The sequence below is a fragment of the Vicia villosa genome, linkage group LG3 (genome assembly GCF_029867415.1).
Source record: "Vicia villosa cultivar HV-30 ecotype Madison, WI linkage group LG3, Vvil1.0, whole genome shotgun sequence".
NCBI classification, from domain to species: Eukaryota; Viridiplantae; Streptophyta; class Magnoliopsida; order Fabales; family Fabaceae; genus Vicia; species Vicia villosa.
Window position 1 is genome coordinate 184,554,982 of NC_081182.1, and position 27,367 is coordinate 184,582,348.

General features: G+C 39.0%; 1 long non-coding RNA gene across 1 annotated transcript; it reads right to left on the reverse strand.

Annotated features, from left to right (window-relative positions):
• Positions 1–1,604: 1,604 nt before the first annotated feature.
• Positions 1,605–3,919, reverse strand: LOC131662663 (uncharacterized). Its single transcript, XR_009301791.1, has 2 exons — positions 3,400–3,919; positions 1,605–3,302 (listed from the first exon to the last, which is right to left on the reverse strand). It is a non-coding gene; the product is annotated as an uncharacterized LOC131662663 (long non-coding RNA).
• Between the last annotated feature and the right edge of the window lie 23,448 nt (positions 3,920–27,367).

Genomic DNA, 27,367 nt, shown 5'->3' on the forward strand with positions numbered 1-27,367 from the left:
ATGTGTCGACTTGAAAGAGGCCATGCGTCGACGCATGCTGTTCTATGAAGAATCATCGGATGAGTCGACCTGAGGTTCGACCTGTAGCTACCCGAGGCACACCAAAATTTACATGAGTCAACCTATAGGATGCATGAGTCGACCCGAGTTTTCCAACTTTGCCATGAATCCCATTTTTTAGTCAGTGTGTTGACCTACACACAGAGTGAGTCGACCTATTCTTGAATTATGTCCATAATTTCCATTTCGTGATGTTTCTTCTTGTTTCTTTTGTTGGCGTGTTGACTTGTGGGTTCACCAATATTGAGTGATGACACATTGTTGCCCTCACACCCTCTTCATACATAAAATTCCTCATCTTTTTCTAACATATTTTTTCTCTTCTAAGATTATAATTTTTACGTAGAAATTAATTCATCAAATTATAAGAAATGTTATATTTCACTAATGCAGAAAAGGCTTACAACAACAATTGGTGATGACACTTAATTATACCGTTTATTTGACTTGATTTATGGATGTTTTATCGTCATTTTGTTTTTTCATTCCCTCTTGTATGCTGGTATTTGTGTATGTTTCAAGTACTTTGCTATTTAAGAGTCATATGCGATGAAACGAAGCGAAACAGGCGGAAAACAAATGAAATGGAGCAATTTGCACACATAGAGACCACCATGGCATTCACCATGCAGGTGGCCATGAATGGTTCACATCTCAACAGTCAGAAAACCAATTCTTACCCATTTTAAGAGCATGGCTGTAATACGGTGAACTGACTTTTATCGAAATGTTGCGGATAGCATGAGTCGCCACCGACTTTTATTTTATCCAATTTTTAGGAAAGGCTAAAAGAACAGGAAAAGACCTTTTGAAAAGATTTTGAGTTCGGGGGTAATTATGCAAAGGGAAGGTGTAAGGCACCCTTTGCATCCATGGTTTTCCATGGGCTCTTAATTGCTTTGCTCTTTGTTTTTCAGAAAAGTAGAAGAAAAGAACAGGGACTTTAGCTCGTAAATGAGCGTAGACCTTTTGGAGGATTATGAGAAAGAATATAAAAATTTTAGAGCAAGGCAAAGCAATTAGGGGCAATTACCTTAAACTTAGATGATAGGTTTCTTTTAGCCTTTCAGGATGAAAGGGTCTATCCATGCCATGAGAGGGCAGGAAGCCTTTCGTTTGGATGTAAACGGGTCATCGCATTATCATTCGCCATAAGACTGACCCATGCCATAGAGAGGCAGGTAGTCTAAGGGAAGGATCAGAATAGCCTTTCGTTTAGGCAACCAAAGGATACCTCAGCCTTTCCGTAGGCAACTTCCGAGGGTCGAGATTATTTTTTAGTGTATCGAAGGCAGCATCATTAGGGACCATGATCTTTAATCGAGGCAACAGGGCTGAGGTATCCTCGTATTCGAGGGACATGGCTATTCTGCAAAAAAACACAAGGCAACAAGGCAACAGACAACAGGCAACGAGAGGGGTTATCAAAAAGTGTGCGTGAGTGCAACAATCACATGATTAAATTCAATTATTTATCTTGTAATTAGTTATCCTAATTCAGTTCAAGGCTTGCACTCCCTAAGATTACTAACCACAGCAAAAAGTATAAAGCAATTTAAGTGCCTTCAAGGCCAATCAATACAGACTAAAAGCAGATACATGATAATGGGGGAAGGGAATAAGAATCCAGCGGGTTTGACATAAGTAATAATTAAAATGAGATCAAAGTTTAGGGTTACCGACTATTCAAGCTTTGGCGGTTGGCAAACCCTGAAAAGATGGGAAAATAAATAAAACGTAGATGAGTGCATTATCAACTCAAAAGTCAGATATGGTTAACCCTAATCAATAAAAAATTAATGATAAAAGAAGAAGGGTAAAAACACTTAGCTTCAATTGATGAAGGTTGATGGGCAAAGGTTTGCCTCGAGCATTTAAGCATTGTCCCTGATCATTAAAGAATTGGCAAAAGAAATAAAAAAGAAGAAGTAAGTGTAGAAGGAATTCATTGACAGCGGGAATCAAACCCTGAAAATAAAAAAAGTAAAAGAAAAATTAAATAAGAAAAAGATCGGGACTTAGCTTTTGGTTTGACGTGGCGCGTAGTCGGAAGAATCCTGGTGGTAACTCTGGATGCTCGAATCAGGTGTAGTCGACTCTTGAAGGTCCACCATAACAGTCCAATGTTCACAATGGTAGTACTCACATAAACAAAAAATGTTAATAATGAGATATATACGAGAGAAAAAACGGTAGAAATATGAACACAAGTTAATCGAAGAAAGAAAAAAAAATAAAGTTAATACTCGAAACAAATATTTTTTATATAAAAATCTAATATGTCTAAATTCTAATACATTATTTTTTTTGTAATTTTTGATATAAAAAAGATAATTTATTTTTGTTTTTAATATTCAAGACATTACCTTATAAGAATTATTAAGTCATTTATTGACAAACAAATCATAACAAAGTATATATAACATGCATTTTAGTTTAACCATTTTTATAACATGCACTTTCTAACTATGACTAATATATCTTTTATCTCAACAAACACACAAAAGAAATAATAACATGCAGTAGAGAAAATAAAGAAAATAAAGTGACATATCTCCCTTGGAAATAGGACCAACACGTCTCTCTTTTCTATTAAGCATAGTATAGTTTTTTTTTATTTTTTATTGACTTAAAAGTAATTAAAGACTACAAATAAAAATAAAGATTCAAAACATACAGAACCACCCGTCTTCTCTCATCCTTTTTTCTCTCACCATGAAAACTCAAAGCAGCAAAACAGTAACACACCCCAATATGTCCAAATGCAGCTTCATCTTTCTCACAACATTGTTTTAATAAAGTATAGAAAAACTCTTTTATAGATATCAATATACCCATTAATATAAGCAACAGCAAACTTAGAAAACTAAAACGAAAAGAAGCAGAGTTACCCATGGCTGTAGCGGTGGTGTTTTGGACCGATGCTTTGTGGAGGATGGCGGTCGGAGATCCGAGGACGACTGTTGTGGTGCGGTTGTTCTGGCTGTGAGTGTACGACCGCGTGGTCGTCGTAGGCGCGGCCAGAAGGATGGCGCGGTGGTTCAGCGTTGGATTCACGTTGTGACATCACCGGACGAAGGGGTGTTTCACGGCGGTTTGCCGGTGTACACGCGGAGGGTGGTGGCTACCGACTGGAAGGAGCTGTTCGTGAGTGGATCGGTTCGACTCGACGAAGATGATGATGTCCGAGAACGGAGTTATTTCCGGTTGCAATTTCGGATCCGTGCGATTAGCTTTTCTTTCTGTAAAACAACAACAACAATAACAAGACTACTCAAGCAATTGAATTAATTCATGTTATTTATATCTGCAATTCTTGTCAGGATAATTCTAATTTACAGGTGTCTTGAGAGTCCAAGGATGAATCGCGAGTAAATTCACTGGGGAGTCGTGCTTCATGTGGCGGTTGGAAGGACTGTGGCTTCGCGGAGTTCATCACGGCTTCTGTTTGCAGCAGTGCGGCTTGATGAGTGCGTGTGGTTCTCCGCGGTGGCTGAGTTGTTCCGTCCAGGTGGTGTCGGCCGAGTCTTATTATAGCTGTTGTAGTTTTAGTGATTGAATCTTGATTGGTTTTGGTTATATTTCTTGTGAATTGTTTGAAGGAAGGATATGGTGTTTGTAGTTACTGTAAAATAAAGAACAAGCAACCAAAAGGATGATGGCAATCGGTAATGGGTAGCGAGAATATGTAAGTGTAAAAGTTGGTTTAGATGGATTTGAGGATGAGAAAACAAGGATGAAGGTTAGTATTATATATTGGTAAGAAAGATTTACATGTTAACAGCTAGGAGAAAAAAATTCTATACAGGAGAACGGTTAGTGTATGACTACTGTACGGGAAGAGAAAAGACTGTGGAATAAGGGTTAGGATTCTTGGAGCAAATAGTTTAGGATTTTGTTAGTTTATATAAGAAAAATAAATTAGGTTAATTGAAAAGAAAAATAAATTAATTTGATCAATCAAGACAATAAAAAAAATTCATAATTCAATTAAATTGATTTTGATTTGTGTGACTATTTTAATCAATCAAATTAAACTATTTTTAAAAACTATAAGAGGTGAACAAAAATCTTTTCAAATCTTATTTTTGTGATTTTTTGTATATTTTTTTGAATATAAAGAAAAAAAATTTTAAAAATAATAAATAAATAAATACGAAAATAATATTTAAATATTAAAAAAACAATTTTTTTTTTTGAATAAAAAGTGAAATAAAGTTAGAAATAAATTCAAGAAGGAAAAATGTTAGCAATGGGATTCGAACACGGGATCTCGCTCTATTGTATCTTTTACGCTTAAATTCTTACCAACTGTGCCAATTTATTTATTCGAAATAAAATGGAACTCATAAATATATGAGGGCAAATTTTGGGGTATGAGAGCTGCCCCTGTTCAATCTTCTTAAACCTGGAGATGTAGATTGGCATGTGTGCCTGTTGGAATCTGATGGTGGAAGAGGATTGAACACTAGAATACCAAGAAATTTGCCCTTGATGATGTAGGGACTTTTTCGGAGACGGGCTTAAAGATGCCATTCAGGCAGAATATTGTCGGAGATGGGCTTAAAGATGCCATCCAGCTTGATAGATTTGAGAGTTAGAATACGTCGTACGTTAGACTGTATCTGAAGAATATACTTAGAATGAGTCGTACGTTAGACTGGAGGATGGGTCGTTCGTTAGACCGGATTCAATTTGCATTGGTAGATGTCTGGAAAGCCGTGCGTTAGGCTGAAGGATGAGTCGTAGGTTAGACTAATTCCGAATTGAATCCGTAGATGTCTAGAAAACCGTGTGTTAGGTCGAAGGATAAGTCGTGCGTTAGACTAATCCAATTTGCATCCGTAGATGTCTGGAAAACCGTGCGTTAAGTTGAAGGCTGAGTCGTGCGTTAGGCTAAATCCTCTGTGTTAAGAAGTATTTGAATGTTGATCGTGTCATTATTGTTCATAGTAGATGAATTAGATCTTTGAGCGTTGACCGTTACGGAACCGTCCGAGGTTACCGCTTTTAGATTTCGAAAGTTGATTGTTTAAGGAACCGTTCGAGGCATCGACTTAAATCTGAGGGTAGATTGTTAAGGAAGCGTCTGAGGTATCGACTTAGATCCGAAGGTAGATCATTAAGGAACCGTCCAAGGTATCGACTTAGATCCGAAGGTAGATCATTAAGGAACCGTCCAAGGTATCGACTTAGATCCGAAGGTAGATCATTAACGAACCGTCAAAGGTATCGACTTAGATCCAAAGGTAGATCATTAAGGAACCGTCCAAGGTATCGACTTAGATCCGAAGGTAGATCATTAAGGAACAGCCAAAGGTATCGACTTAGATCCGAAAGTAGATCATTAAGGAACCGTCAAAGGTATCGACTTAGATCCAAAGGTAGATCATTAAGGAACCGTCCAAGGTATCGACTTAGATTCGAAGGTAGATCATTAAGGAACCGTCAAAGGTATCGACTTAGATCCAAAGGTAGATCATTAAGGAACCGTCAAAGGTGTCGACTTAGATCTGAAAGGTTTTGAAGTTGTTTATTTGACTACAGCTGTAACCTGAAAAAAACAAAGTTAGTTTTTTATGCCATGTCATGATGCATGTAATGCATTTATGTGACGGGACTCTCAAAATAAATGAGAACCTTGCATGTTATGTACGCATTTGTCGCGATGCATTATGTATTATGTAGGGACATGTATGCAATTGTATGATGTATGGCGTAATGAGTCCCTCAGAATAAATGAGAAACTTTGTATAAATATGTATGCGATGTATGAATATGTTTATGATTTATGACGTATGGCTATGATTTATGCTATTTGACACATCTTGATTGAGAAGGTGGATCTCCGTGTCATTGTAATTTTGATGTTTATCCTATCTTGAGGATGCTCAGCTGGGGATTTATGATTTCTGCTTGGGGACGATCAAGAACTTGATGTACCCTGATTGGGGATTAGAGATATTAATACACCATGTTGGAGAAGAGCAAAATTTTGGAGAGCCGGTAGTGTTGAAGATGCAAACTCTGTTGGGGAGTTATATCTTTGTCGGGACGAGAACATTTGAAGATATCTTTTTAATGATTACTCTGTGGGGATACGATCTTGTGAACTCGGCTCTGTGGGGAGACATGGGTATCTTGAAAGTTGCCCCCAGTGTTATAGTACTACCATTCCTGGATTTGATTAGGACACACCGCTGAGTATTGATCAAGATGTCAAACTATACTTGCATAGATTTGCCCCCGCTTAGTAGAGCCTTTGAAAATATTCACCTCGCGAGGACTTTATGAGACGTGCACTATGGGCGACATGCCCCTAGTAATCATAGGCCAAAGACAATATCCCATGTTGGTTGGGAAGTAGCTTCAGATCAACTTGGATGCATGCCCCTGATTGTCTTGGCATCCTTGAGAGATTCTCGGAATCTTGATTTGATTGCCCCAGATTGACCGGGAAATAGTTTGGAACCCACTTGGGATGTATGCCTTTGACTTTTTGGCATTTGAGAGACTCTTGGAATCTTGACTTGATTGCCCCAGATTGATTGGGCAAAACGTGCCATGCCCCTTGTATACGTAGGAGGCATTGCTTCTTTGGAGTAATCTTGTTGGTCGGGATAACTTTGAGTCATTAGTTATACCCTGTGCAAATTCTTTATGTTGCTAACGTTTGAAATTATGTAGCAGAATATGTTTAATAATGAATTCATGAGATGCAATGCATACGTCTGTCTTGAGTTTTTTTGAAAAAACATTAAAGCAAGAGATGTAAAATCATGGTATTTGTAAAAACATGTTATTTTTGTAGAAGTGAAATATCAACTCAGCATTTTAGTAAACCTTAAGGAGTCGGGATACCTTTTTGGTGACAGTATGCTTTCGAACTAACCATGCTTCAATTAGGACTTTCAAGGGTTGTAACGTGGCTTGGTTCACGGTTTAAGAAACAAAGGATAAAGGCTCAAAATTTGATTGTACCCACCCCTCTTCGTGATGATCTTCAGTCCTAAGCTCAGTTAATTCAACTTATACATTCAGGTTCCAAGAGACTTTTGGATTTGCACCTTTTATAATGATGATGGTTCACTAGCAAAGAGAACTTTTGAGATGGCAGTCACTTCTTCCTTTTGGTAGTCACAACATTGTGTTGTTCAAGAATTTATTGACTTCTCATTTTTCATCTTTTTGATATCCCTAACTTTTGCCTGAACTGTCTATTTTGAGCTTATAGTCAGCGGGATGCCTTGATTTTTGCCTAAGTCATCTTTTGATTTTTTTGACTTAGCAGACTTTTCTTTGTATGTATGTTTTTCATCATTTTATTATTTTTTTGAAAAATATTGACTGCCTTACTTAATGATTAATGAACCATCATTGGCTTTTGATTTACATCTCCAATACTTCTTTGATGTGTGCGGATGAACGCTTGTGATTGAAACCTTTGTTAAAAGGTGTACTGAATGATTCTCTTAAAATAGAATGCACATCCAAATTAACTGAGAACTACCCTGCCCCAGGTTATGATCAAGGGTTTTAATTAGTACAAGAAAGAAACTTCTACTTCTTAGGCTCAAAGGGGTTGACAAGGGATTAACATCCTTATATCTCCACTGTTTAGGAATTGAAACAATGTCTGTACATCGTCAGCATAGTCCGTTCAAAAGCATACTTGTATGAGGTTGCGGTATCGTTCTCGTCATCCTCCCTTAAAAGGCTTACAGCTTAGCAGGAGTTGAGTATCACAAAACATATGCAAAGTAAAGACGCAATTTAAAATGAGTGATAGCGAAATAAATTATTCAAGACAAACATATGCAATGCACTGATGATGATTATTAAGACAAATAATGTCTATCATAAGTCGAATGTTTAAACAAACAGAAAAGAAATGTGCAAATGAAAGTAGATCTAATGATCCAAAAGTTCGTCCGTCTAGACGTCAATCAGTATTGTCATGACTAGGCATAAGAGCGGTGATCACCACATGAATTTTCAGAAGGGTTGAATTTGATTTATCCGTCATTGATAATACCTTGGATCTTATTCTTCAATGTCCAACAATCATTTGTGTAATGTCCAGGAATGTTGGAATGGTACGTGCACCTCACATTAAGTTTATATCCAGGAGTGGAGGTGTTAGAATTCTTAGGAGCATCCTTCAGAGTAATCAATTTGATCTTCAACATATGTTGTAATGCTTGAGCCGATGTCATATTAATTTTGGTGAGTTGACGCTTAGGTGCGTCTGGCTTGCTTCGTTATTGTGGAACTGGTGTAGAGATTCAGAGTATCCGGGGTTCGAGCTTCCTGAATGTGCATCTGATAAGAATGTTTCAGAATGTCCAGGGTTCGAGCTTCCAGGATGTATATCTGATTAGAATGTTTCAGAAGTCTGGGGGTCAAGCTTCCAAAATGTTCATCTGATTGGAACTTTCAGAATGTCAGGGGTTCGAGCTTCCGGAATGTATATCTGATTGGAATGTTTCAGAAGTCTGGGGGTCAAGCTTCCAGACTGTTCATCTGATTGGGATTGATTTGTTGATGGTATTTTTCTGACCAGTTGGTCGACCTGAAAGGACAAGTTAGTTCTATGTGATGTTATGAATGCAAATGCAATATTTTCAAGGATCTTTAGGCTTTTAGTTAGCAACATTAGAAAATGATTTGGTCGCGTCTTTGTCTGAAGAAATCTGAACTTTGTCTTTGAACGTCTTTCTTTGAGAATCAAGCTCACCATATCGAGTGGGTCATCGCCTCTGATTCGGGATACTTCTAAATTATGAAGATACATGGCTAGAGGAAAATAAATCCTCTTTGCCCCTTGATAGGTACTGAGTCTCTGAATTGGAAGGCATACGACCAGAGAAAAATAAATTCTCTTGCCCCTTGATAGGTACTGTGTCTGGAATTGGAAGATGAATGGCCAGAGGAAAATAAATCCTCTTGCCCCTTGATAGGAATTTAGTCCTTGATAATGGCATCTGAAATTGTGCGCCCTAAATTCCTAGGATCCTTGAAATGGTTAGTTAAATCATGTTATGCTTATGATGTCATGATGTTATGCGAAGGGGGTTCATTAGGCATAGTGTGAGATAGTAAGGACACACAAGTCCTTTCAACAAAACCTGCGAGGAAACGAAAATTATTAGTAAGCAGAAACAAGTCACGCAAGTCACACAAGTCACACAATTTCCTTAGGCTCGGCTTGCATGGAGTTTAGATCAGGTGTCCTTCCCAAGGGTAATTCTATGGATAAGGAGATTTCAGCAACGGGTTCTACAAGTTATCCAGAATTGTCAGCCCTTCTAAAGCACCCTCGGACATGATACATTCGTATCATGCAATGATACTTTGAGAAAGGACCTATCTGAATTGTAGCATCGGGTAGCGACTAGTTCTTAACATTTGTCAAGAGTAGTCCCCCCACTACGTTCCTAAAGGCCAGGATGGGTTAAGGGTAACTAAAGGTCCTTGAGCTCCGGCGCATTTGTAGACACATACATAGACCCCCCCTCATTTGAGAAAGGTGTGCATATGCTATGGAGTCCTAACTCAAGTGTGAACTTCATATTGACTCATCTCCCACATATGTGAAAGAGGTCGCCATGACTATGCCACTCCTAATCTTAAGTGTTCTTGAATCCGGGTATAGGATTCGTCCTTCATTTAATTCCCAAAACGCCCCTGAAAAATAAAAAAAACAAAGCAAACAATAGAAAACACTTAAGGTGAATCCTAAACTTTTAAGGTAACCCCTCTCTTATCGAAAAACCCCCAGCAGAGTCGCCAGTTCTGTAATACGGTGAACTGACTTTTATCGAAATGTTGCGGATAGCATGAGTCGCCACCGACTTGTATTTTATCCAATTTTTAGGAAAGGCTAAAAGAACAGGAAAAGACCTTTCGAAAAGATTTTGAGTTCGGGGGTAATTATGCAAAGGGAAGGTGTAAGGCACCCTTTGCATCCATGGTTTTCCATGGGCTCTTAATTGCTTTGCTCTTTGTTTTTCAGAAAAGTAGAAGAAAAGAACAGGGACTTTAGCTCGTAAATGAGCGTAGACCTTTTGGAGGATTATGAGAAAGAATATAAAAATTTTAGAGCAAGGCAAAGCAATTAGGGGCAATTACCTTAAACTTAGATGATAGGTTTTTTTAACCTTTCAGGATGAAAGGGTCTATCCATGCCATGAGAGGGCAGGAAGCCTTTCGTTTGGATGTAAACGGGTCATCGCATTATCGTTCGCCATAAAACTGACCCATGCCATAGAGAGGCAGGTAGTCTAAGGGAAGGATCAGAATAGCCTTTCGTTTAGGCAACCAGAGGATACCTCAGCCTTTCCGTAGGCAACTTCCGAGGGTCGAGATTATTTTTTAGTGTATCGAAGGCAGCATCATTAGGGACCATGATCTTTAATCGAGGCAACAGGGCTGAGGTATCCTCGTATTCGAGGGACATGGCTATTCTGCAAAAAAACACAAGGCAACAAGGCAACAGACAACATGCAACGAGAGGGGTTACCAAAAAGTGTGCGTGAATGCAACAATCATATGATTAAATTCAATTATTTATCTTGTAATTAGTTATCCTAATTCAGTTCAAGGCTTGCGCTCCCTAAGATTACTAACCACAACAAAAAGTATAAAGCAATTTAAGTGCCTTCAAGGCCAATCAATACAGACTAAAAGCAGATACATGATAATGGGGAAGGGAATAAGAATCCAGCGGGTTTGACATAAGTAATAATTAAAATGAGATCAAAGTTTAGGGTTACCGACTATTCAAGCTTTGGCGGTTGGCAAACCCTGAAAAGATGGGAAAATAAATAAAACGTAGATGAGTGCATTATCAACTCAAAAGTCAGATATGGTTAACCCTAATCAATAAAAAATTAATGATAAAAGAAGAAGGGTAAAAACACTTAGCTTCGATTGATGAAGGTTGATGGGCAAAGGTTTGCCTCGAGCATTTAAGCATTGTCCCTGATCATTAAAGAATTGGCAAAAGAAATAAAAAAGAAGAAGTAAGTGTAGAAGGAATTCATTGACAGCGGGAATCAAACCCTGAAAATAAAAAAAAGTAAAAGAAAAATTAAATAAGAAAAAGATCAGGACTTAGCTTTTGGTTTGACGTGGCGCGTAGTCGGAAGAATCCTGGTGGTAACTCTAGATGCTCGAATCAGGTGTGGTCGACTCTTGAAGGTCCACCATAACAGTCCAATATTCACAATGGTAGTACTCACATAAACAAAAAATGTTAATAATGAGATATATACGAGAGAAAAAACGGTAGAAATATGAATACAAGTTAATCGAAGAAAGAAACAAAAATAAAGTTAATACTCGAAACAAATATTTTTGATATAAAAATCTAATATGTCTAAATTCTAATACATTATTTTTTTTTGTAATTTTTGATATAAAAAAGATAATTTATTTTTGTTTTTAATATTCAAGACATTACCTTATAAGAATTATTAAGTCATTTATTGACAAACAAATCATAACAAAGTATATATAACATGCATTTTAGTTTAACCATTTTTATAACATGCACTTTCTAACTATGACTAATATATCTTATATCTCCTAACTATGACTAATATATCAACAAACACACAAAAGAAATAATAACATGCAGTAGAGAAAATAAAGAAAATAAAGTGACATATCTCCCTTGGAAATAGGACCAACACGTCTCTCTTTTCTATTAAGCATAGTATAGTTTCTTTTTATTTTTTAGACTTAAAAGTAATTAAAGACTACAAATAAAAATAAAGATTCAAAACATACAGAACCACCTGTCTTCTCTCATCCTTTTTTCTCTCACCATGAAAACTCAAAGCAGCAAAACAGTAACACACCCCAATATGTCCAAATGCAGCTTCATCTTTCTCACAACATTGTTTTAATAAAGTATAGAAAAACTCTTTTATAGATATCAATATACCCATTAATATAAGCAACAACAAACTTAGAAAACTAAAACGAAAAGAAGCAGAGTTACCCATGGCTGTAGCGGTGGTGTTTTGGACCGATGCTTTGTGGAGGATGGCGGTCGGAGATCCGAGGACGACTGTTGTGGTGCGGTTGTTCTGGCTGTGAGTGTACGACCGCGTGGTCGTCGTAGGCGCGGCCAGAAGGATGGCGCGGTGGTTCAGCGTTGGATTCACGTTGTGACATCACCGGACGAAGGGGTGTTTCACGGCGGTTTGCCGGTGTACACGCGGAGGGTGGTGGCTACCGACTGGAAGGAGCTGTTCGTGAGTGGATCGGTTCGACTCGACGAAGATGATGATGTCCGAGAACGGAGTTATTTCCGGTTGCAATTTCGGATCCGTGCGATTAGCTTTTCTTTCTGTAAAACAACAACAACAATAACAAGACTACTCAAGCAATTGAATTAATTCATGTTATTTATATCTGCAATTCTTGTCAGGATAATTCTAATTTGCAGGTGTCTTGAGAGTCCAAGGATGAATCGCGAGTAAATTCACTGGGGAGTCGTGCTTCATGTGGCGGTTGGAAGGACTGTGGCTTCGCGGAGTTCATCACGGCTTCTGTTTGCAGCAGTGCGGCTTGATGAGTGCGTGTGGTTCTCCGCGGTGGCTGAGTTGTTCCGTCCAGGTGGTGTCGGCCGAGTCTTATTATAGCTGTTGTAGTTTTAGTGATTGAATCTTGATTGGTTTTGGTTATATTTCTTGTGAATTGTTTGAAGGAAGGATATGGTGTTTGTAGTTACTGTAAAATAAAGAACAAGCAACCAAAAGGATGATGGCAATCGGTAATGGGTAGCGAGAATATGTAAGTGTAAAAGTTGGTTTAGATGGATTTGAGGATGAGAAAACAAGGATGAAGGTTAGTATTATATATTGGTAAGAAAGATTTACATGTTAACAGCTAGGAGAAAAAAATTCTATACAGGAGAACGGTTAGTGTATGACTACTGTACGGGAAGAGAAAAGACTGTGGAATAAGGGTTAGGATTCTTGGAGCAAATAGTTTAGGATTTTGTTAGTTTATATAAGAAAAATAAATTAGGTTAATTGAAAAGAAAAATAAATTAATTTGATCAATCAAGACAATCAAAAAAATTCATAATTCAATTAAATTGATTTTGATTTGTGTGACTATTTTAATCAATCAAATTAAACTATTTTTAAAAACTATAAGAGGTGAACAAAAATCTTTTCAAATCTTATTTTTGTGATTTTTTGTATATTTTTTTGAATATAAAGAAAAAAAATTTTAAAAATAATAAATAAATAAATACGAAAATAATATTTAAATATTAAAAAAACAATTTTTTTTTGAATAAAAAGTGAAATAAAGTTAGAAATAAATTCAAGAAGGAAAAATGTTAGCAATGGGATTCGAACACGGGATCTCGCTCTATTGTACCTTTTACGCTTAAATTCTTACCAACTGTGCCAATTTATTTATTCGAAATAAAATGGAATTCATAAATATATGAGGGCAAATTTTGGGGTATGAGAGCTGCCCCTGTTCAATCTTCTTAAACCTGAAGATGTAGATTGGCATGTGTGCCTGTTGGAATCTGATGGTGGAAGAGGATTGAACACTAGAATACCAAGAAATTTGCCCTTGATGATGTAGGGACTTTTTCGGAGACGGGCTTAAAGATGCCATTCAGGCAAAATATTGTCGGAGATGGGCTTAAAGATGTCATCCAGCTTGATAGATTTGAGAGTTAGAATACGTCGTACGTTAGACTGTATCTGAAGAATATACTTAGAATGAGTCGTAAGTTAGACTGGAGGATGGGTCGTTCGTTAGACCGGATTCAATTTGCATCGGTAGATGTCTGGAAAGCCGTGCGTTAGGCTGAAGGATGAGTCGTAGGTTAGACTAATTCCGAATTGCATCCGTAGATGTCTGGAAAACCGTGTGTTAGGTCGAAGGATAGGTCGTGCGTTAGACTAATCCAATTTGCATCCGTAGATGTCTGGAAAACCGTGCGTTAAGTTGAAGGCTGAGTCGTGCGTTAGACTAAATCTTCTGTGTTAAGAAGTATTTGAATGTTGATCGTGTCATTATTGTTCATAGTAGATGAATTAGATCTTTGAGCGTTGACCGTTACGGAACCGTCCGAGGTTACCGCTTTTAGATTTTGAAAGTTGATTGTTTAAGGAACCGTTCGAGGCATCGACTTAAATCTGAGGGTAGATTGTTAAGGAAGCGTCTGAGGTATCGACTTAGATCCGAAGGTAGATCATTAAGGAACCGTCCAAGGTATCGACTTAGATCCGAAGGTAGATCATTAAGGAACCGTCCAAGGTATCGACTTAGATCCGAAGGTAGATCATTAACGAACCGTCAAAGGTATCGACTTAGATCCAAAGGTAGATCATTAAGGAACCGTCCAAGGTATCGACTTAGATCCGAAGGTAGATCATTAAGGAACAGCCAAAGGTATCGACTTAGATCCGAAAGTAGATCATTAAGGAACCGTCAAAGGTATCGACTTAGATCCAAAGGTAGATCATTAAGGAACCGTCCAAGGTATCGACTTAGATTCGAAGGTAGATCATTAAGGAACCGTCAAAGGTATCGACTTAGATCCAAAGGTAGATCATTAAGGAACCGTCAAAGGTGTCGACTTAGATCTGAAAGGTTTTGAAGTTGTTTATTTGACTACAGCTGTAACCTGAAAAAAACAAAGTTAGTTTTTTATGCCATGTCATGATGCATGTAATGCATTTATGTGACGGGACTCTCAAAATAAATGAGAACCTTGCATGTTATGTACGCATTTGTCGCGATGCATTATGTATTATGTAGGGACATGTATGCAATTGTATGATGTATGGCGTAATGAGTCCCTCAGAATAAATGAGAAACTTTGTATAAATATGTATGCGATGTATGAATATGTTTATGATTTATGACGTATGGCTATGATTTATGCTATTTGACACATCTTGATTGAGAAGGTGGATCTCCGTGTCATTGTAATTTTGATGTTTATCCTATCTTGAGGATGCTCAGCTGGGGATTTATGATTTCTGCTTGGGGACGATCAAGAACTTGATGTACCCTGATTGGGGATTAGAGATATTAATACACCATGTTGGAGAAGAGCAAAATTTTGGAGAGCCGGTAGTGTTGAAGATGCAAACTCTGTTGGGGAGTTATGTCTTTGTCGGGACGAGAACATTTGAAGATATCTTTTTAATGATTACTCTGTGGGGATACGATCTTGTGAACTCGGCTCTGTGGGGAGACATGGGTATCTTGAAAGTTGCCCCCAGTGTTATAGTACTACCATTCCTGGATTTGATTAGGACACACCGCTGAGTATTGATCAAGATGTCAAACTATACTTGCATAGATTTGCCCCCGCTTAGTAGAGCCTTTGAAAATATTCACCTCGCGGGGACTTTATGAGACGTGCACTATGGGCGACATGCCCCTAGTAATCATAGGCCAAAGACAATATCCCATGTTGGTTGGGAAGTAGCTTCAGATCAACTTGGATGCATGCCCCTGATTGTCTCGGCATCCTTGAGAGATTCTCAGAATCTTGATTTGATTGCCCCAGATTGACCGGGAAATAGTTTGGAACCCACTTGGGATGTATGCCTTTGACTTTTTGGCATTTGAGAGACTCTTGGAATCTTGACTTGATTGCCCCAGATTGATTGGGCAAAACGTGCCATGCCCCTTGTATACGTAGGAGGCATTGCTTCTTTGGAGTAATCTTGTTGGTCGGGATAACTTTGAGTCATTAGTTATACCCTGTGCAAATTCTTTCTGTTGCTAACGTTTGAAATTATGTAGCAGAATATGTTTAATAATGAATTCATGAGATGCAATGAATACGTCTGTCTTGAGTTTTTTTGAAAAAACATTAAAGCAAGAGATGTAAAATCATGGTATTTGTAAAAACATGTTATTTTTGTAGAAGCGAAATATCAACTCAGCATTTTAGTAAACCTTAAGGAGTCGGGATACCTTTTTGGTGACAGTATGCTTTCGAACTAACCATGCTTCAATTAGGACTTTCAAGGGTTGTAACGTGGCTTGGTTCACGGTTTAAGAAACAAAGGATAAAGGCTCAAAATTTGATTGTACCCACCCCTCTTCGTGATGATCTTCAGTCCTAAGCTCAGTTAATTCAACTTATACATTCAGGTTCCAAGAGACTTTTGGATTTGCACCTTTTATAATGATGATGGTTCACTAGCAAAGAGAACTTTTGAGATGGCAGTCACTTCTTTCTTTTGGTAGTCACAACATTGTTTTGTTCAAGAATTTATTGACTTCTCATTTTTCATCTTTTTGATATCCCTAACTTTTGCCTGAACTGTCTATTTTGAGCTTACAGTCAGCGGGATGCCTTGATTTTTGCCTAAGTCATCTTTTGATTTTTTTGACTTAGCAGACTTTTCTTTGTATGTATGTTTTTCATCATTTTATTATTTTTTTGAAAGATATTGACTGCCTTACTTAATGATTAATGAACCATCATTGGCTTTTGATTTACATCTCCAATACTTCTTTGATGTGTGCGGATGAACGCTTGTGATTGAAACCTTTGTTAAAAGGTGTATTGAATGATTCTCTTAAAATAGAATGCACATCCAAATTAACTGAGAACTACCCAACCCCAGGTTATGATCAAGGGTTTTAATTTGTACAAGAAAGAAACTTCTACTTCTTAGGCTCAAAGGGGTTGACAAGGGATTAACATCCTTATATCTCCACTGTTTAGGAATTGAAACAATGTCTGTACATCGTCAGCATAGTCCGTTCAAAAGCATACTTGTATGAGGTTGCGGTATCGTTCTCGTCATCCTCCCTTAAAAGGCTTACAGCTTAGCAGGAGTTGAGTATCACAAAACATATGCAAAGTAAAGACGCGATTTAAAATGAGTGATAGCGAAATAAATTATTCAAGACAAACATATGCAATGCACTGATGATGATTATTAAGACAAATAATGTCTATCATAAGTCGAATGTTTAAACAAACAGAAAAGAAATGTGCAAATGAAAGTAGATCTAATGATCCAAAAGTTCGTCCGTCTAGACGTCAATCAGTATTGTCATGACTAGGCATAAGAGCGGTGATCACCACATGAATTTTCAGAAGGGTTGAATTTGATTTATTCGTCATTGATAATACCTTGGATCTTATTCTTCAATGTCCAACAATCCTTTGTGTAATGTCCAGGAATGTTGGAATGGTACGTGCACCTCACATTAAGTTTATATCCAGGAGTGGAGGTGTTAGAATTCTTAGGAGCATCCTTCAGAGTAATCAATTTGATCTTCAACATATGTTGTAATGCTTGAGCCGATGTCATATTAATTTTGGTGAGTTGACGCTTAGGTGCGTCTGGCTTGCTTCGTTATTGTGGAACTGGTGTAGAGATTCAGAGTATCCGGGGTTCGAGCTTCCAGAATGTGCATCTGATAAGAATGTTTCAGAATGTCCAGGGTTCGGGCTTCCAGGATGTATATCTGATTAGAATGTTTCAGAAGTCTGGGGGTCAAGCTTCCAAAATGTTCATCTGATTGGAACTTTCAGAATGTCAGGGGTTCGAGCTTCCGGAATGTATATCTGATTGGAATGTTTCAAAAGTCTAGGGGTCAAGCTTCTAGAATGTTCATCTGATTGGAACTTTCAGAATGACCAGGGTTCGAGCTTCCGGAATGTATATCTGATTGGAATGTTTCAGAAGTCTGGGGGTCAAGCTTCCAGACTGTTCATCTGATTGGGATTGATTTGTTGATGGTATTTTTCTGACCAGTTGGTCGACCTGAAAGGAAAAGTTAGTTCTATGTGATGTTATGAATGCAAATGCAATATTTTCAAGGATCTTTAGGCTTTTAGTTAGCAACATTAGAAAATGATTTGGTCGCGTCTTTGTCTGAAGAAATCTGAACTTTGTCTTTGAACGTCTTTCTTTGAGAATCAAGCTCACCATATCGAGTGGGTCATCGCCTCTGATTCGGGATACTTCTAAATTATGAAGATACATGGCTAGAGGAAAATAAATCCTCTTTGCCCCTTGATAGGTACTGAGTCTCTGAATTGGAAGGCATACGACCAGAGAAAAATAAATTCTCTTGCCCCTTGATAGGTACTGTGTCTGGAATTGGAAGATGAATGGCCAGAGGAAAATAAATCCTCTTGCCCCTTGATAGGAATTTAGTCCTTGATAATGGCATCTGAAATTGTGCGCCCTAAATTCCTAGGATCCTTGAAATGGTTAGTTAAATCATGTTATGCTTATGATGTCATGATGTTATGCGAAGGGGGTTCATTAGGCATAGTGTGAGATAGTAAGGACACACAAGTCCTTTCAACAAAACCTGCGAGGAAACGAAAATTATTAGTAAGCAGAAACAAGTCACGCAAGTCACACAAGTCACACAATTTCCTTAGGCTCGGCTTGCATGGAGTTTAGATCAGGTGTCCTTCCCAAGGGTAATTCTATGGATAAGGAGATTTCAGCAACGGGTTCTACAAGTTATCCAGAATTGTCAGCCCTTCTAAAGCACCCTCGGACATGATACATTCGTATCATGCAATGATACTTTGAGAAAGGACCTATCTGAATTGTAGCATCGGGTAGCGACTAGTTCTTAACATTTGTCAAGAGTAGTCCCCCCACTACGTTCCTAAAGGCCAGGATGGGTTAAGGGTAACTAAAGGTCCTTGAGCTCCGGCGCATTTGTAGACACATACATAGACCCCCCTCATTTGAGAAAGGTGTGAATATGCTATGGAGTCCTAACTCAAGTGTGAACTTCATATTGACTCATCTCCCACATATGTGAAAGAGGTCGCCATGACTATGCCACTCCTAATCTTAAGTGTTCTTGAATCCGGGTATAGGATTCGTCCTTCATTTAATTCCCAAAACGCCCCTGAAAAATAAAACAAACAAAGCAAACAATAGAAAACACTTAAGGTGAATCCTAAACTTTTAAGGTAATCCCTCTCTTATCGAAAAATCCCCAGCAGAGTCGCCAGTTCTGTAATACGGTGAACTGACTTTTATCGAAATGTTGCGGATAGCATGAGTCGCCACTGACTTTTATTTTATCCAATTTTTAGGAAAGGCTAAAAGAACAGGAAAAGAACTTTCGAAAAGATTTTGAGTTCAGGGGTAATTATGCAAAGGGAAGGTGTAAGGCACCCTTTGCATCCATGGTTTTCCATGGGCTCTTAATTGCTTTGCTCTTTGTTTTTCAGAAAAGTAGAAGAAAAGAACATGGACTTTAGCTCGTAAATGAGCGTAGACCTTTTGGAGGATTATGAGAAAGAATATAAAAATTTTAGAGCAAGGCAAAGCAATTAGGGGCAATTACCTTAAACTTAGATGATAGGTTTTTTTTAACCTTTCAGGATGAAAGGGTCTATCCATGCCATGAGAGGGCAGGAAGCCTTTCGTTTGGATGTAAACGGGTCATCGCATTATCGTTCACCATAAAACTGACCCATGCCAGAGAGAGGCAGGTAGTCTAAGGGAAGGATCAGAATAGCCTTTCGTTTAGGCAACCAGAGGATACCTCAGCCTTTCCGTAGGCAACTTCCGAGGGTCGAGATTATTTTTTAGTGTATCGAAGGCAGCATCATTAGGGACCATGATCTTTAATCGAGGCAACAGGGCTGAGGTATCCTCGTATTCGAGGGACATGGCTATTCTGCAAAAAAACACAAGGCAACAAGGCAACATACAACAGGCAACGAGAGGGGTTACCAAAAAGTGTGCGTGAATGCAACAATCACATGATTAAATTCAATTATTTATCTTGTAATTAGTTATCCTAATTCAGTTCAAGGCTTGCCCTCCCTAAGATTACTAACCACAGCAAAAAGTATAAAGCAATTTAAGTGCCTTCAAGGCCAATCAATACAGACTAAAAGCAGATACATGATAATGGGGGAAGGGAATAAGAATCCTGTAACACCCCATAAAATTCTTTATTTAATTTAATTAAGTTTTTTATTAAATATTAGAATTAATTGGATTATTTGGGAAATATGGATGAAATAAGGCTAATGGGCCAGTGTTGTAAGTAGCAGTTGGGGGGTGTATCAGTGCAAAGCCCTTTTTCTAAAATTAAGTTATATTTTCATAAAATAGAATAGAGGAGTATTTTGTGAAAAGAGAACCAAAGAAGGGAGCAGAAGAGTTGAACGTGAAATTGGGAGAAGAGCAAGTGCGAAGAGGAAGAGAATTCAAGAATTCGACATCGAGGTAAGGGGGGATTCTTCTCATTAACCTCTATTATGGGATGTATGAATGATTCGATGGAATTTGTATGTTAGGATTCCGAATTGGATTATATGTCGGGTTTGGGGTTTTGGGGTTTATAGAACTTTGATGCAATTTAGGTTGTGAATGATGATTGGTGATGAACAATGATGTTAAACCTGATTAGAAGTATGTGTAAACGTGCATTTTGTGTCGTATGTGTGGTTTATTCTGCTGAAACTCGTACTGGTATGATTTGAGAGTATTTGGGAGGCATAGAATGCTGTTTTCTGCAGGTTGCGATTCCTGAAATCACCGGTTCGCGCCGCGTGCACAGGGTGGCGCCGCGAACAGGTGGACTGAATGGTAAGATGTTTTGATACGCACAGGTCGCGCCGCGTACCTGTGTTGGCGCCGCGAAGGCGTAACTTTTCCTCGCGTCGCGCCGCGTGTAGGGGTTGGCGCCGCGAAGGCGTAATTTTTCCTCGTTTCGCGCCGCGTGTGGATGTTGGCGCCGCGTGCTGTGCTGTTGGATTTCTTTTGTTAAAGTTTATCGATGTATAACTTTTTAACTGTTAGTCTGTTTGATGTGTTGTTTCGAACATAGTGAGACTAATTCAGTGAGATATGCAATAAAACAGTGTTTGAGTTGTGACTCGAATTTAATTTAAACACTTGATTTAATTGGTTGTGGTGGATTATATTGTTATTGCATTGGTTGATGATTATGATATCTGGTTGAATAATGTTGATGATGAGCATGTTATGGTTGATACATGCATTTCATAATCATGTTGTGGGCTGTATCCCTTATGGTGGTGGGACAGCGGTAGCTAATTCCCATTGTGTGGAATTGGTGAGAGAAGTAGCCGAATCTTTATGGTGGTGGATCGGTGAGATGGGTTATCCCATGTTTGGTACCACATGCATTTAGTTGCATTGCATTAGGTTGTTGTGTATAATTGTAACATGAATGGAAGTTGTCCAATGTTATGATTTGTGTGTATTTTGGTATGAATGTTGCTATATTATCTGAATATAATTGATTTGGGTGAATAATGTATGGATGAAGTTGTATTGTTTATATACCTATAACATTTGTTAATGCGAATGAAACTCACCCTTACTGTTGTTATTTTTCAGATTGAGGAGTAGCTTGTGTACTTGGTGAGGATTAGCTCGTCAAGTAGTTCTTTAGAGTCGGTTGGGTCAGTGTCATGCTCTGGTCGTGTAACACCGGGAACGTTATTTTAGGATTGGCTGATAAACTTCTGTTTTGTTTATGGTTTATGGTTGAATTATGAGTCTTCGACTCCAGATGTTTGATTATTCAGTTGTTAAGAATATTCCGCTGTGTTAACATGCTACCTGAATAATTTTTGGTTTATCGTTCCTTTATGGCATGACATGAATATTGTTTATTTTGTTGGCGTTGTAATACTCTTCTTCATGTTTTACTCTGATTTTAATGTTAATTTCCGCGGGGTTTAGAAGGGTGTTACAATAGTGGTATCAGAGCATAGTCGGTCGTTTGAGTCAGAGTCTTAGTGTCGGTTAATCCTTCGTATACGACTAGTGTAAAGTTGACACTGTCGATACTTCTTGTTCTAATGAATATTGTCTGATATTTAGCAGAACAATGGCCGGAAGAGGGGGAAGAAATGACGACGCGATCGCTGAGGCTCTGGGCATGATTGCTGGTGTGTTGGGAGGGAATGCCAATGGAGCTGGTATTGGTGCTGACAGGCAGCTGAATAGCTTTCAGAGGAACAATCCTCCTTTGTTCAAAGGCACGCACGATCCCGAAGGCGCTCAGAAGTGGCTGAAGGAAATTGAAAGGATCTTTAGGGTGATCGATTGTGCTGAAAATCTGAAGGTGAGGTACGGGACTCACATGCTGTCTGAAGAAGCCGATGATTGGTGGATGGCTAGTAGGGATGAACTTGAATCTGCAGGTGTAGCGATCACTTGGGCTGTGTTCAAGAGAGAATTCTTGCGGAGGTACTTTCCTGAGGATGTTAGAGGCAGGAAAGAGATTGAATTTTTGGAGCTGACACAAGGTAACATGACTGTGCCAGAGTATGCGTCCAAGTTTGTGGAGCTAGCAAAGTACTATGTTCACTATAACAATGATGAAGCGAGCGAATTTTCGAAGTGTGTTAAGTTCGAGAATGGTCTCCGTGATGAAATTAAGCAGGGAATCAGGTACCAAAGGATTCGTCGGTTTGCTGATTTGGTAGATTGTAGTAGAATCTACGAAGAGGACAACCTGAAGCTGAAGTCGTCTCACTCCCGTGAGTTAGTTGACAAGAAAGGGAAGAAGCCTATGGACCGTGGTAAACCATATGGTAGAGGTAATTATAAAGCTGGAAGCTGGAAGAAGCCTAGTGGGGGAGACTCTAGTGCTCCTGTTAAGTGCTTTAAGTGTGGGGAACCTGGACATCGTGTTCACGAGTGCAAAAGTGAAGAGAAGAAGTGCTACCGGTGTGGTAAAGCAGGCCACATTGCTGCTGACTGCAAGGGAAGGACTGTGACTTGTTATAACTGTGGTGAAGAGGGCCATATCAGTCCACAGTGTCCTAAGCCAAAGAAGAATCAAACTGGGGGTAAAGTTTTCGCTTTATCAGGTTCAGAGACTACTCCGGAGGATCGATTGATTAAAGGTACGTGTTTTATCCATGGCACTCCTTTAATTGCAATAATAGATACTGGAGCAACTCACTCGTTTATTTCATTGGATTGTGCTAAACGTCTGAACTTGGAAATATCTGATATTCATGGAAGTATGATCATTGACACTCCTGCGTCGGGTTCAGTGACTACTTCGTTTGCCTGTTTGAACTGTCCAATTGATATTTTTGGTAGAGAGTTCGGAATGGACTTAGTATGCCTTCCGTTGGAACAACTTGATGTCATCCTGGGTATGAATTGGTTGCAATTTAATCGGGTTCATATCAACTGTTTCACGAAGACAGTTATTCTTCCTGAAGATGTCCGAGTCGAGGATTTAGCAATGACTGCTAGACAAGTGGATGAAGCCATGAAGGACGGGGCCGCCGTGTTTATGTTGATTGTATCCATGGAAGTGAAGAAGAAAGCGGTGAGTAGTAATTTACCAGTAGTATGTGAATTTCCAGAAGTTTTTCCAGAAGATGTAAGAGAGTTACCGCCGGAGAGGGAGGTAGAATTTGCTATTGAGTTAGTCCCTGGGACTAGTCCTGTGTCGATGGCGCCGTATCGTATGTCGGCATCTGAATTAGCAGAATTAAAGAGTCAACTGGAAGAGTTACTGGAGAAAGAATTCATTCGTCCTAGTGTGTCGCCGTGGGGTGCGCCGGTGTTGTTGGTAAAGAAGAAAGAAGGCTCTATGAGACTGTGCGTGGATTATAGACAGCTAAATAAAGTTACTATCAAGAATCGGTATCCATTACCGAGGATTGATGATTTAATGGATCAACTGGTTGGTGCGAGTGTGTTTAGCAAAATTGACTTGAGGTCGGGATATCATCAGATTCGGGTGAAGACGGACGATATTCAGAAGACAGCATTTAGAACGAGGTATGGTCATTACGAGTATACAGTGATGCCATTTGGAGTAACTAATGCGCCGGGGGTTTTCATGGAATATATGAATAGGATCTTCCATCCTTATTTGGATCAGTTTGTGGTGGTATTTATCGATGACATTCTAATATATTCTAAGAGTGAAGAAGAACATGCAGAGCATCTGAGAGTGGTATTAGAACTACTGAAGGAAAAGAAACTTTATGCGAAACTGTCAAAGTGTGAGTTCTGGCTAAGTGAAGTAAGCTTTCTTGGGCATGTAATTTCTGAAGATGGTATTGCCGTTGACCCAACGAAAGTAGAAGCAGTGTCTCAATGGGAAGCTCCGAAGTCAGTTTCCGAAATCCGTAGTTTCCTTGGTCTTGCGGGCTACTATAGAAAGTTCATTGAAGGTTTCTCGAAGTTAGCGTTACCGTTAACTAAGTTGACTAGGAAGGGTCAAGCATTCATCTGGGATTCGAAATGTGAAGAAGGATTTCAAGAATTGAAAAGGAGATTGACTAGTGCACCGATCTTGATTTTGCCGAATCCGGCGGAATCTTTTGTTGTATATTGCGATGCTTCATTGTTGGGATTAGGAGGTGTACTGATGCAGAATCAACAGGTAGTCGCTTATGCGTCGAGACAACTCAAGGTGCATGAGAGAAACTATCCGACTCATGACTTAGAGTTGGCAGCAGTGGTATTTGTGTTGAAGTTGTGGAGGCATTACCTATATGGTTCAAGATTTGAAGTGTTTAGTGACCACAAGAGCCTGAAGTATCTATTTGATCAAAAAGAGCTGAATATGAGGCAAAGGAGATGGTTAGAATTTCTCAAGGATTATGATTTTGAACTGAATTACCATCCGGGTAAAGCAAATGTTGTTGCCGATGCTTTGAGTAGGAAGTCCTTGCATATGTCTATGCTTATGGCGAGAGAATTGGATTTAATTGAACAATTCCGAGATTTGAGTTTAGTATGCGAAGACACTCCTGTCAGTGTTAAGCTGGGCATGCTGAAGTTGACTAGTGGCATTCTGGAAGAGATTCGGGAAGGTCAGAAAGTTGATGTAGAGTTAGTGGATAAATTGACTCTAGTTAACCAAGGCAAGGGAGGTGAATTCAGAATCGACGAGAATGGTATTATAAGGTTTGGTAATCGTGTTTGTGTTCCTAATGTTTCTGAATTGAGGAAGAGTATTCTCGAAGAAGGACATCGTAGTGGATTGAGTATACATCCTGGTGCGACCAAGATGTATCATGATTTGAAGAAGCTGTTTTGGTGGCCTGGAATGAAGAAAGAAATAGCTGAATTCGTCTATGCTTGTTTAACTTGTCAGAAGTCGAAGGTTGAGCATCAGAAACCATATGGAGCTATGCAACCGTTATTTATTCCGGAATGGAAGTGGGATAGTATATCTATGGATTTTGTTTCTGGATTGCCGAGAACGGTGAAGAACTATGAAGCCATTTGGGTCATAGTGGATAGGTTGACTAAGTCTGCTCACTTTATACCAATGAGAATGGATTACCCAATGGAGAAGCTGGCTCAATTGTACATTGAGAAGATAGTGAGTTTACATGGTATTCCTTCGAGTATCGTGTCAGATAGAGATCCAAGGTTTACATCCAAATTCTGGGAAGGTTTGCAGAAGGCTTTGGGTACTAAGTTGAGATTGAGTTCTGCTTATCATCCGCAGACGGACGGACAGACAGAAAGAACTATCCAATCGCTAGAGGATTTATTGCGTGCTTGTGTGTTGGAAAGAGGTGGTACTTGGGATAGTTATCTACCCTTGATCGAATTTACCTACAATAATAGTTTTCACTCGAGCATTGGTATGGCTCCGTTTGAAGCTTTGTATGGTAGGAGATGTAGGACGCCGTTGTGTTGGTATGAATCTGGCGAAAGTGCGGTGATTGGACCAGAGATTGTTCAAGAAACGACAGAAAAGATTAAGATGATTCAGGAGAAGATGAAGGCTTCTCAGAGTCGTCAGAAGAGTTATCATGACAAGAGACGGAGAACTCTTGAGTTTCAAGAAGGAGATCACGTGTTTATGAGAGTTACACCTATGACTGGTATCGGACGAGCTCTAAAGTCAAGGAAATTAACTCCGCGTTTTATTGGTCCGTTTCAGATTTCAGAAAGAGTGGGAGAGGTGGCGTATCGCATTGCGTTACCACCGACACTTGCGAATTTGCATGATGTGTTCCATGTGTCGCAGTTGAGGAAATACATTGCTGATCCGTCACATGTTATCCAAGTGGATGATGTACAGGTAAAGGATAATCTGACAGTTGAAGCTTTGCCTACGAGGATTGAAGATCGGAAGGTGAAACAATTGCGTGGCAAGGAGATAGCGTTGGTCAGAGTAGCTTGGGGAGGACCAGCCGGTGGAAATGTTACATGGGAATTGGAGAGCCAAATGAAGGACTCCTACCCAGAACTCTTTGCCTAAGGTATGTTTTCGAGGACGAAAACTTTTCTAGTGGGGGAGAGTTGTAACACCCCATAAAATTCTTTATTTAATTTAATTAAGTTTTTTATTAAATATTAGAATTAATTGGATTATTTGGGAAATATGGATGAAATAAGGCTAATGGGCCAGTGTTGTAAGTAGCAGTTGGGGGGTGTATCAGTGCAAAGCCCTTTTTCTAAAATTAAGTTATATTTTCATAAAATAGAATAGAGGAGTATTTTGTGAAAAGAGAACCAAAGAAGGGAGCAGAAGAGTTGAACGTGAAATTGGGAGAAGAGCAAGTGCGAAGAGGAAGAGAATTCAAGAATTCGACATCGAGGTAAGGGGGGATTCTTCTCATTAACCTCTATTATGGGATGTATGAATGATTCGATGGAATTTGTATGTTAGGATTCCGAATTGGATTATATGTCGGGTTTGGGGTTTTGGGGTTTATAGAACTTTGATGCAATTTAGGTTGTGAATGATGATTGGTGATGAACAATGATGTTAAACCTGATTAGAAGTATGTGTAAACGTGCATTTTGTGTCGTATGTGTGGTTTATTCTGCTGAAACTCGTACTGGTATGATTTGAGAGTATTTGGGAGGCATAGAATGCTGTTTTCTGCAGGTTGCGATTCCTGAAATCACCGGTTCGCGCCGCGTGCACAGGGTGGCGCCGCGAACAGGTGGACTGAATGGTAAGATGTTTTGATACGCACAGGTCGCGCCGCGTACCTGTGTTGGCGCCGCGAAGGCGTAACTTTTCCTCGCGTCGCGCCGCGTGTAGGGGTTGGCGCCGCGAAGGCGTAATTTTTCCTCGTTTCGCGCCGCGTGTGGATGTTGGCGCCGCGTGCTGTGCTGTTGGATTTCTTTTGTTAAAGTTTATCGATGTATAACTTTTTAACTGTTAGTCTGTTTGATGTGTTGTTTCGAACATAGTGAGACTAATTCAGTGAGATATGCAATAAAACAGTGTTTGAGTTGTGACTCGAATTTAATTTAAACACTTGATTTAATTGGTTGTGGTGGATTATATTGTTATTGCATTGGTTGATGATTAT